Raw genomic sequence first — 13,209 nt, forward strand, 5'->3', positions numbered from 1 at the left:
AGGTGGGAGGGAGGGGATATGGGGATATATGTATACGTATAGCTGATTCACTTTGTTATACAGCAGAAACTAACACACCATTGTAAAGCAGTTATACACCAATAAAGATGTTAAAAACTAAAATCAAATAGAACGTGTTACTATATAAAAAAAGGATATATGTAACCTAATTACGAAGTTTTAAAATCAAATTAAGTCTTTTCTGTAAATTGACTAAGAAGTATATATGTTAAGAGTTAGTGCTATCTTCTGGCTGGATAAAGGTCTCTAACCTAAGAACTAGAACCCAAGACCCTGGTCTTTACCCCTTATGTTCTAAGATTTAGAACATAGTTTGAATTTAATTTAAACTTTGATGTACTCAAGATTACTAGATTAATTTTGTTTAATAAACATGAATATTCACAAATATAGAACCTAAAATACCTTAATGTTCTATAATTATATGCAGCATTTCATCACTTGCCTCAACATCGTAGAATGAGGTTAAGAGAGATGAATACAAACAAATGAATAAAAATAAAAGAGCCAAGTCCATTTCTGTGATTGAGAACTAATGCATCCATATTTCTTTTGCATTTGGAAAAATAATATTCAACAGTTAGTTCAGTTACTATTGGGGCATAACTTTTCCTACTGAAGAGAATTTTGATTATGCAGAAACATTCAAAGGATGTTTACACATAAATATTTTCCTTTCCTGTTACTAAGCTATCTATTTTTGAAATCTCCTTACAGTTTCTTTTGTCTGTATCTTCATTCTTTATGGGTATTATTTCTGTTAAAATAAAATCAGCATGAGATAAATCTTCAATTATATATAAGAGACTAAAATTTTATTTTGCATTAAACTTAGAGCCTAGAGCTAGCTAAGAATTGTTCTTTAATTAGGTGGTGTTCCAGTTTTATCAAATACATTTTATTCTGGAGAAAGAATATTCCCTTAGGATGGTTTTAGTATCATGCTTGTAGCTAGTGTTTATATATGTCCAGATAGAAATTATTTTTTATTAATCATTGTGGAAAGGGGGTAGTATGTGTTTCAGTGTTGTTTTCAGTTTGGTGCTACACATCATGATTTTTATGACATGTTAAATTCAACATAGTAAATTAAATATTGATATTTCCTAATTCAATTATTTAAGAAAATAATAAAGAATGTAGTACACGATAAGGTTTCTGGTGAACACACTACACCTTTCTGGAAGGGAAGAGTTGTGGTAATTTACTGGGCATTTTATTGGTATCATCAGGAGATGAAACACAATTATAATCTTTCCTGTGAGATGATACACCATACAGAGTGGGAAAAATTAATATAGCTGCAGAGGCTGGCAATTAAGAGTAATTGATAAGTGGTTGTTTTATTTACTTTTTATTGAAATATACTTGATGTATCAATACAGTATTATGCTAGATTCAGGTGTACTACATAGCAATTTGACATTTGCATACGTTACAAAAGGATCACCACAATAAGCCTAGTACCCATTTGTCCCCATACAAGGTTATTACAGTATTATTCCCCATATTCCTTATGTTGTATATTACATGCCTGTGGCTTAATCCCCTTTACCTATTTCACACTTCCCCCAACCCCTCTACCCTGTTTGTTCTCTGTACCTACGAGTCTGTTTTCATTTTGTTTTGTTTTTTAGATTCCACATATAAGTAAGATCATACCGTATTTGTCTGATTATTTTATTTAATGTAATACCCTCTAGTACGAATGCATTCTAACCACCCTACGTTTTTACTCCTCCTCCAACATTTAATTTTTTTAACGTCATATTTTACATCTTTTTGTTTTGTGTATCCTTTATTTATTGTGGATATAGATGATTTTACCACATTTGTCTTTTAACTTTCCTTCTAGCTTTCTAAGTGACTGATCACTGTGTTTATTATATGTTTGCCTTTACTTGTGAGACTTTTCCTTTCATAATTTTCATATTTCTAGTTGTGGCCTTTTCTTTTCCACTTCGAGGAGTTCCTTTAACATTTCTTTGTAAAGCTGGTTTGGTGGTGCTGAGCTTTTTTTTTAGCTTTTGTTTGTCTGTAAAACTCATAATCTCTCCTTCAAATCTGAATGATAAACTTGTTGGGTGGAGTGTTTTTGCTTGTAGGTTTTTTCCTTTCATCAACTTGAGTATATTGCCCCACTCTCTTTTGACCTGCAAAGGTTCAGCTGAAAAGTCATCTGATAGTTCTGTGGGAGTTCCCTTGTATGTAACTAGTTGCTTATCTCTTGATGCTTTTGAGATTCTCTCTCTCTTTTTTTTTTTGCGGTACGCGGGCCTCTCACTGTTGTGGCCTCTACCGTTGCAGAGCACAGGCTCCGGACGTGCAGGCTCAGCGGCCATGGCTCACGGGCCCAGCTGCTCCTGGACCGGGTCACGAGCCCGCGTCCCCTGCATCGGCAGGCGGACTCCCAACCATTGCGCCACCAGGGAAGCCCTTTGAGATTCTCTCTTATGTTTAATTTTTGCTATTTTAATATAATGTGTCTTGGTGTGGACATTTAGGGATTCATCTTGCTAAGGACTCTCTGTGCTTCCTGGTCTTGGATGTCTGTTTCTGTCCCCACGTGAGGGAAATTTACAGCTATTATTTCTTTGAATAAGTTTTTTGGCCCTTTCTCTCCCTCTTCTCCTTCTGACATCCATATAATGCAAGTGTTATGCTTAATGTTGTCCCAGAAGTCTCCTAAACAGTCTTCATTAAAATAATTATTTTTTCTGTTCAGCATGGGTGATTTCCACTATTCTGTCTTCCAGATCACTGATCTGTTCCTCTGTATCATCAGTAATCTCCTGTTGATCTCTTCTAGTGTAACATTTACTTCAGTTATTTTATTATTCAGCTCAGTTTAATTCTTCTTTATATTTTCTAACTCTGTTGAAATTCTCACTGTGTTTATCCATTCTTCAACTGAGTCCAGCGAACATCTTTATGAGCACTACCTTGAACCCCTTATTAGTAGATTGCTTATCTCTACTTTGTTTAGTTCTTCTTCTGAGGTTTTGTTTTGTTCCACCATTTGGAACATATTCCTCTATCTCCTAATTTTGTCTAATTCTCTGTGATTATGTCTGTGTGTGAGGTAGCTTGGTTACATTTCCTGAATTTGAAATGGCCTTTTGTAGGAGAAGTCCTATCGGGCCTAGCAGCATGCCCCTCTCTGGTCACCAGAGCTATGTGTTCTAGGGATGCCCCTATGTGGGCTGTGTGCACCGCTCTGTTGTGGTGGGGCTGACTACGGTGGGTGCACTGGTAGGTGAGGCTGGCCCCTGGCAAGCATCACAGGTTGGCTGTGATGCTGTGCCTCATGTGGTGGGTGCAGGCCTACTGGAGGGTGGGGTAGGTTTCCCACATGGTTGGCTGCACAGCCTGGGCTGGTGCTGGCTCATGGAGGGCGGGAGGTCACCTTTAAAAAAATAGGGTAATGTACACTCCAGATCCATCCAGATGAGACCAGAATAGTTGAATCCATAAGGGTAAGCAAGCTGGTAAGTGTTTGCCACAGTGGGCCATACACAGTTCTATAAGGAGAATCAAAGAATCAAAAAATTTAATGTAAGCTTCTCAGTCAAGTATACTTAAATAAAAGCATTGTCTATGTTCAAATAGAAAGAGATCTGGGGTTGACTAAATTCAGGGAAGTATTCCTTGGGTTATTAAACTGAAAAGCAAAAAAAGATCTCCATGACCCCATTGGGAATTCCTCCATGAGCTCAGTTATGATGATCATGTCATGGAAATTATATTTCAGAATCTAGTCTCATTTCCAATTATAATTGCCAGACACAGATCCTTATAATAGAATGCTAAGAAGGTTGTAGCATCATTTAAATTACATGGAATTTAAGGTACTTTCTGAATTCTTTGATGATGACAATTTTGCTTCCCAATGTTCCTATCCAACTAGCTGGGTGAACCTCATTTATATTCTAACATAGAGTAGGTATTTATTTTTTCATTCAATACATACTTTTTAAACACAAGCCGTGTGTTCAGTTCTGTTACAGAAAAAGTTCCCACCCTCAAGGATCTTACATGATAGGGGGAAAGGTCATATAAATAAAGAAAGAAGTACATATATAATATATTAGATGGTGGTAAGTACTATGAAGGAGTGTAAAGCAGGATGGGGGACAGGGAATACATAGGCAAGGTGGGGGTAGAGTTTCAATTTTATACAAAGTGGCCAAGTAGGGTCTCACTAAAGGAGTGACCGCTGTGGCTATCTGGGGGAGGAGCAGTCAGGTAGCAGGAACTAGTGCACAAGTCCCAAGATAGGGGCATGTTTGTAGTGTCTGAAACTTAAGACAAGTGGGGCAGACTGATAATGGGGAAGAATGTTAGGGTATGAGTTCAGAGAGATAACAGAAAGCCAGATAATGTGGGCCATTTTAAGGATTTAGGAAGATATTTTGAATGATTTGGGAAACCACTGAAGGGCTTTGGGAAAATGAGTGACCTCATCTAATTTTAATTTCAGAACGATCGATTGGATATGTATGAAAAGCCTACAGCTAATATCATATTTAATTGTGAAAGACTAAATGCTATCCCCCTAAGGTCAAGAACAAGGCAAAGATATCTGCTGTAATTATTTCTATTCAACATTATACTGGAAGGCCAAACTAGGACAGTAAGTCAAGAAAAGGAAATAAAAGGCTCAAGACTGGAAACAAAGAATCAAAATTATTTATTTTCTGATGACACTTTATTTTAATGGAGAAGATCCTAAGAAATCTAACCGCTACTAGAATGAATAAGTAAATTTAGCAAAGCTGTAGTTTACTAGGTCAATATATGTAAATATATTGTTTCTGTATACTAGCAACATAGAATTGGAAAATGAAATAAAAATATAATTTAAATATTAAAACATAAAATATTAGGGATAAATTTAACAAGAGATTTGCAAAACCTCTATGCAGAAAACTATAAAAAGTTGTTTGAGTGACTTTAAAGAAGACAAATAAATTGGAGAGTTATATCACGTTCATAGATTAGAAGACACAGTATTAAGATGGCAGTCTCCGTGAAACAACAGCCGATTTAGTGAAATGAGGACTTGAACTTGGAAAAACAATCCCCATTTAGGAAGCCATGGCACTTGGGAAATTTCCCTGGGATTTACAGGTCTCTGGGTGACTAATCCTTAGTTAGAATTGTTTCTTTCTGGAAAGAAAAACAGAAAGGCTTACAACTGTTTATAGGAAGTGATGAGTTTTATAAAACCCTTGTCTTTAGCAAGCATACAATATCAAACTCCATTACAAAGGCCAGTGCCTAGGAAGGCTTAACTTTTGAAATCCAGTCAATATATTTGAAGTAAAACCAAAAAAAAATCTTCTCTTACTGAAGCTGGTCTTCAGCGTATCCCATATTTAAAAAGGCAATTTGCTAGCTTCTTCAAATTATAGTTCTGTTAATTTGTGGCATATTCCTTTTGAGTCTGATACTTGCTTAAAAGTCTGGATTCTCAGGTCAGTACTTTATGTAACAGTCAGGTTTTATGTATGGCTACTGCACACCTAGTAAATCAGGAACGATAGTAGACAGTTTGTGGCTTTCATAGATATTCAGAGTCATTAGACTTCTGTGGGATTTGGAGTGGTCAATGACTACTCACAGATAGAGGTGCTAGAAACTGCTAACATGTGGTTATGTTTACCTGCTTCTCATTCCTTCTCTGCATCCTCCCTGTTTTCAATTTATAGTTTCATCTGCTAGTGCCACTTTTGGATGAGCCAGATGCATACGCTTATTATGGGAGACAAAAAGATAATTTTTGTTTAATGTGCTGACAGCATGAGTTTGCTAGTTAATTATTGCCAAAATACAATTTCTAATTCTCTTTTCTAAAACTAGGATTATTTACTTATTTGTTTGTTTGGTATCTATTCCCTAATTTTTAACTGAGTGATGAACATCAATCCCATATGAAAATGAGTGCTTACTTTGTTATATTTTGGCTAATAGTTTATCCTGGAAGGAATCCGAGGAAATAGTATCATTTAAATCTAATCATCCTGAAGTTGCTTGGTTGTGAGTTTGCTTTGTCAAGGCAGGATTCTGGTTTTAATTGCCTCTAAAGTTTTTTTGGCTGAAAGTATCTTGATCATACTCTTTAGAAGAGAACTTTTAAACTTTGTTCATTCATTTATTTTTGGCCTGACAAAATTTTTTGTCCTGACATTCAGACTAATTTTCTGAGAAGAATTCTGGCTCTGCCAGAATTTTCCCAAAGCCCTCCAGTGGTTTCTTTTCTCTGCTCAGAGCAAAGGTAATATAAGTTAGGCTTTTGATTCTTTTTTTTTTTTTCTTTGCAAGGAACAAAAACCCATTCAAATTAGCTAATGGAAAAGGGGTTTATTGTAAAGTTATAGGGGTTATATTAGTTTGCCAGGGATGCCATAACAAAGTTCCACAAACTGCATGGCTTAAACAACAGTAATTTGTGGTTGCACGGTTCTGAAGCCTAGACATCTGAGAGCAGGTTCTCTGCATGGTTGGCACCTTCTAAAATAAAGGCTGTGAGGGAGAATCTGTTCCCTATCTCTTCCCTAACTTCTGGTGGTTTGCAGGCAAGTGTTGGTATTCTTGGCCTGTAGCAACATCACCCCCATCTCTGCTTTTATCTTCACATGATGTTCTCCCTGTGTGTGTGTGTGTGTGTGTTTGTGTCCAAATTTTCTCATTTTATAAGGATACAATCATATTGATATGGGGTCTCACTCTACTTCAGTATGACCTCATCTTAACCGGTTACATCTGCAATGACCCTACTTCCAAACAAGGTCACATTCTGAGGTACTGGGGCTTAGGATTTAAACATATCATTTTGGGGGTCACAATTCAATGGTTTTTCACAGAACTCCTCTGTACAGTGTATACCTGGGTGTCACAGAAACTAGAAATCTGTTGGGCAGCTCTGGAATGTCTATCACTTTGCCTCAAGCGTTATTTGTTGCCTTTCTTCTCTGCTTCTTTCTGCATGTAGGTTCTGCTTTCTTTTCTCTAAATCTGCTTCTTCTGTAAGGATTTTGGTTTTGACTCCTCCATGGCTTTCACTCGTTATGGTGTTGACTCTGCCTTCTGGGGCTACCATTCTGGCAGCACAGCTCCTTATCGCTAGCTAATCACTGTGATTGTTTCAGCCCAGCCTTGAGTTGCCTGAATCAGGAGTTCATCCGGGGTTCAATCAGCTGTGGATGGGGATTTGAATGGGGGAAGTCTGCAGGCTAGAGATTATGTACTTCAGGTGAAATCAGATACTTTGAGAAGATTCCAGGGACAGATGATGGCAAAAAAATAATATTATTGAAGATAGCCACAAACTCTTTAACCCTCCTCCCACTGAGAGGTAAAATTAATATGAGTTCTTTGAGAACTTGATACCAAGATGGCATTAAATGTGCTAGGATGTTATTAGACAATGCCTGTGTGAAAGGAAACAGTGAGGGAGACAGGAAAGGCTAGGAAAGACATCAGACTCTGAGTGGAGAGAGGGAGGGAAGGGTGAAAGCATGCCACATTGCTGTGTATCTGAGGAAGGTTTAGAGAGCTGTTGTGGAGCCCTCATGCCAAAGTTGGGACAAAGGAGTCTTATGTCTTCTAGGAATAGATCTTCCCTATTACGCCCAACATATTCAATCACTGGCAGGGAGAAATGGACTTCAAAGCACATTACCTTGACCCCTGGGCCAATTACGGTCCCTCTAGAAGGAGGTCTACAAGCCTATCTTCCCCTTCACTTGAATCTGAACAGGGTCTGAGGCTGCTTTGACCAATAGAATATGGCAGAAGTGACACTTGCCAGTGTCCTGGCCAAGACCTTAAGAAAATGGCAGCTGCCACTTCCCTTCTCTGAGAACACTCTCTCTGAGAGCCCTGAGCCCACATGGGAGATATATGATTACCCTGAGACTTCCATATTGGACAGGCTATGTGTAAGTGTTCTGGTTGACAATCCCACTGAGTTCAGCCTTCCAGCCATGCCTGCTGAAGTTCCTGACATGTAGGAGAGCCTGTACTGGACCCTCTGGCAGAACTAGGAAGACAAAATCAAAGTATAAAAAAATTAATTAAAAATTATAGAGTAAATACAGTTTTTAAAAATCAGTAGATTTAAAGGAAGTAGAAATAAGCACCTTAAGCATAGAAAATTAGATTATAAAATAGGGGCAAATCCATGTAAACAAGGGTACATGGGAATAAATGCTGCTTTTTAGACACATGAAATGAAACAGAGCCTAAAGAATAGGAAGAAAAAACATAGGAAGTTATTAATCAATTTAAGGAAACACACTAGTTCAGGCAAGTGGTGAACTTTTGATAGAGTACTTGAGGCTCCCTCCTCCTGCCACCCCCAGAATATGATGTGGTCCAGGACCCCGCAGGGGCCAGCAGGCAGCTGAGCCTGGCTGTGCCCTCCTCTGCTGGCCTGTGCCCTGTGCTGTGGGCACACCTGTGAGGCCCAGGGTATGTGCCAGTTAAAAGTCTTGGGCAATATGGGTCTGAACTGGGCTCAGTGCCCAGAACAGCTTCGAGACTTGGCAGAAACCCATATTTTAATTATATGTTAACAAATTACTTCTATATTTTAATTTTAATCAAACACACTATTTGTAGCCAGCCTCACAATATACAAATATATAATTGTCATTTTGAGGCTTTTTAAAATCTGGAACAATGAGTTCACTATTGTTATCTCTTTAGGGGGAAGAATGTGCTGCTACCTTTTGCCTATTCTTTCCAGTAAGCTTCACTAACAATTTTTCAGTTTGTGTGGAGTATCTTCTGTAGTCATGTGAGTCCAGCCTTTGTCACTTCCTACCTGTTGACTGTAGACAAATACATGACTTCTTTTGTCCTCCATTTCCTTGTCTGTAAAGAGATTAGAACAGAATTATCTCATAGGATTAGTAATTAAGCAGAAAATGAAACAAAAGCCCTTTCCATAATAACTACCACATAGTAAGCAATAAATGCTATTTATTGCTGTCATTAATTTATTAAATACAACAGCTATGGAGTATTGATGTCTTTTCTACATTAACACTCCCAACCAGAATCCTAATATATTGCTACAACTATTTATGTCTCTTTCTGTTATGCTACTAGAAAAAAAATCCTTATGACCTAAATTAAATGAATATTTTAGCATTTAAATATGTTGACCTCTATTACCAGTGAAATTGATTCTGTTTCTGAATTATTCTAATCAGGTATCATTTTTACAGAGATGCAATTAAGTTTGGTGGATTTATCTTACAGTCTGGAGCCTTGCTGGGTTATTGTCTCTAGTTACAGTTTCATTCTTCTTTTTTCCTTTTGGCTTTCCAGATACATATTCATGCCATCTGCAAATATGGTTCACTTATATCTTCATTTTTATGTTTGTACCCTGATTTCTTTTCCTGCTTGAATAGTAATTGCCAATAATATTAATACATGAATTGCAAGTATTATTAATATACTCAGTAGAAGTACTAAAAGAAAGGCATTCCTTGTATTTTTTTTAAAGGAATAACTCCAATGAATTTGTATTAAATATATAAACACATTACTTGAAACAGACATACTCTTTGATGGTTAAGAAATTCCCAATGACTTTAGTTTTAGACTTAAAATTTAGAACAAATATTGGATTTTATGAAATGTGTTCTTGGCATTTACTGAGAAGCTTAGAAGATTTTAGTTTTTGCTCTCTTGTTAATGTGATGAGTCATGTTGATAATTTTATTTGTGCTACATCAGTTTAAAATCCCAGGATAAATCACTGGCAGTTTTTATAATACTTGGTTATTTGTGTACCATTTAATAGTTGAAATTGGCCTAATAAACCTTTTTTGGTATTTCCCTTATAGGTTTTGGAATCCAAACAGTTTTTGCCTCATAGAATTGTTTGACCTGCGTTTTAACTTTGAATATTTCTGGACAGTTATTGTTATCTCTCTCTATATATATTTTTGAAAATTTTACAATGAATCTGTGACAATGGAATACTCTTATTATGTAGTGACTTTTCTATTTTTTGTCTCATCGACTATAATAATCTGGGTCTTTTTTGTTACGTTTGTTTGAATATATTCTATTTTTGTAAATAGTTATCAATGTTATTTGTCCTCTAGTTGAATGAATGTTATAGTTGAGAATATTTGTCACAATTTAAACAATCTTTTAGAATAGAATTTATTAAATTAAAAAAAATTGAGCCAATCGTTGATCAATGACGTTAGGTATTTCTGTTGGTTAATGAGTTACCAATATACAGGATTGGATTGAAAAGCCAGATGGATCAGAAATCAGCACACAGTGGAAGCATTTCAGTTATGAAACATCCCTATTTTTATACCCTGGGTGAATAGTCTACGTGACAGTCTCCAAGGAGCCATGCCCCTTTCATCTTCGATTCTATTTACTCTAGGTAATCTTTAGCCAGAGACTTCCTTTTAAAGGCATTTCAGAAATAGGTTTTCTTCTTTCTAGCAAATATCTCTAGTCTATTTACCCGGAGGTCCAGTTGACAAGGAGGTCACCTGCCTTTTCCCTGGGGGTCCCTTCACCCCATGAAAGAAGGCCAGCTGCTTTATCTATTCCTTCCCAGTTAATTATTGTTTCCAGTGATGGATTTTTACTGATTTTTGTCTCCCCTTCCCCAAGCATGCTTGTTTTTGCTCTTAGTTGTATCATTTCTCTTTACCAAATTTATTTGGCTTAATAATTTGTTTCTTTCCCAAGTTTTAGGCGGGTGTCAGTTAACATTTATTTATTCAGAAAAGTATATTTTCTTTAAAATATTAATTTGGTAACATCTTATGAATTCTGATGTTTTTACTTATATTTTTATCATTTGTCTTTTGATATCTTATTTTTCCCTTAAATAAGATTTTGAAATAGTATTTTTAATTTCTTTATTATTGGATAACTTTATTTTTGTCGAATTTTGCTGTGTTGCACAAGTTTCTGCCTTTTGGTATCTTCCAAGTAAATACTTGAGCTTCAGAAGAGCATGTATTTAGAATGTCTGCAAACATATACCAAGCCCCTCAAATGTGCCAAGTACTGCTAAAATGGGAGCGGTATCCTTGGATGCTATTTCCTTTTATTTCTTAAGGATTTTGCTATCGTATCCTTTTTCTGGCATCATCAGTTTTTCCTTTCTACTAGATTATTCTCATTTACATGCTCTAGTATCCCCCATCTTAAATGGGACAGAGGGAATTTGAGGGACTTGGTGTGTGTCTCAATTCCTAAAACCTGTGTGTCTGTTACCTTACTTGGCCAAAGGGACTTTGTAGATGTGATTAAGTATCTAAAAGTTGAGACATTATCCTGGTGGGCCCAATGTAATCACAAAGGTCCTTATAAGAAGGAATTAGGGGGGTCACAGCCAGAGAAGGAGATATCATCATGATGTGGAACCATGAACTGAGGAAGGCAGGTGGCCTCTAGAAACTGGAAAAGGCAAGGAAATAGGTTTTTCCATAGAGCCTTTAGAAGGAACCCTGCCAACCCGTTTTAGACTTCTGAGCTCCAGAACTGTAAGATAATAAATGTATGTTGTTTGAAGGAAATAAGTTTGTGGTAATGTATTACAGCAGCAATAGGAAACTAATACACTTGGGAAGCTGTGCTCCCAATTAAGAGAGTGCTGCTTTATGTCCTACTTTGGTAGCCATCTCTGTGCAATCAAGTTTCAATATCTTTGCCACTGCAGGCCCCTGATATAGAGTTAACTGTGTCTTTTTGTCAATTACTGTTCTGTTGTCATGCCTATATAGATAAAATGTTAGGAAACTGCTCTGTAGTCACAAAGGAGTGTTACAGAGACTATAACCTAACTTTTAGGTTGCTAATATTTTTGAATCTAGGTGTAACTTACATAAGCAATAGCTTGTTGTAATTATTTTTAAATTTAATTAAGGTCAATTTTGCTTTACAGGAAAACTTAGTTTCCTTACATATAGATATATTTTGCTTCATTCAATTGCATTACTCATTATCCGTTCATACATTAAAATTTAATGATGCCATTTTTTTGCTTTCTCTTTTTATTTACATGATACCTCAATGCACATTAAACTCTTCAAACGCAACATTCTGTTTTATACAATTTTGGGGAGATTTCAAGGTAAAATATTGATATTAGAATATACTTCCCTATCTCTAAAATTCCCATTGCAATAATAATTAAAAGAAAATTTCAGATTTCACATAAGGAGATAAAAATCAAATTGTCCTGAGAATTTTTTTTTCTGTGGCAGTGTCTACTATAAGATAATGGAGGAAACTTAGAGAATTCTGGGGGAAAATTGTTTAAAATAAATAATACCAGGCAAATTTTTATTCATGGTGAGGACACAGAAAGTCTTTCTCAGATATGCAAGGAAAAATGAAAAATGAGTCAAAGACAAGATCTTCGCTATGATGAAATAGCAATTGGAAAGAACTAGTGACCACTGAACCCAAATTATTTCTTCATTTACTCATTCAATTGACAAATGTTTATTGAATGATTATTATGCCTTGATTACTGTTCTAGGTGCTGGGGAGACAGCTGTCAACAGACCTTCCCTTTAGAGTTTACATTCTAGTTGAGAAACAGGCCAATTAAATAAGCATAATACATACTCTGCTGGATGGTGATAAGTATGATGAGAAAATTAAATCAGGGAGGTGGTAGGACAGGAGTGTATGGAGTATTGTAATTTTAAATATGATAGTTGGGGCTGAAAAGATGACATTTGAATAAAAACATGAAGAAGGTGCTAGACCAAGGTAAGTTTTAATAATTATTTAAATACATTAAAAATCAAATCCACTGTTTTTCTTTTCAAGTTATAATCTACACAATGAGATAGAATAATACGTTATTAAATTTCAGAGAAGTGCTTTAGTGTAGTAGTCATGTGTTTGGGCTCTGACTGTAGAGTTACTGGGTTGAAAGTCCAGCTCCATCACATACAAATTCTATGACCGAGGTCAAGTTAAACTCTCAGCCACTCAATTTTCCTATCTGTAATTGTAGACAAGAGTAATACTCTTAGGGTTGGGGGAAGGATGAGATGAATTAATACAGAAAGTGCTTAAAACAGTGACAGGTACATGGAAAGTACTCAGTAAGCATTAGCTGTTATTATTGTGACCAGTATTGTTAATCATGTTAAATCTACACAGATTGGAAAGAGT

The sequence above is a fragment of the Lipotes vexillifer genome, unplaced genomic scaffold (genome assembly GCF_000442215.2).
Source record: "Lipotes vexillifer unplaced genomic scaffold, Lipotes_vexillifer_v1.1 scaffold559, whole genome shotgun sequence".
Taxonomy (NCBI): Eukaryota; Metazoa; Chordata; class Mammalia; order Artiodactyla; family Lipotidae; genus Lipotes; species Lipotes vexillifer.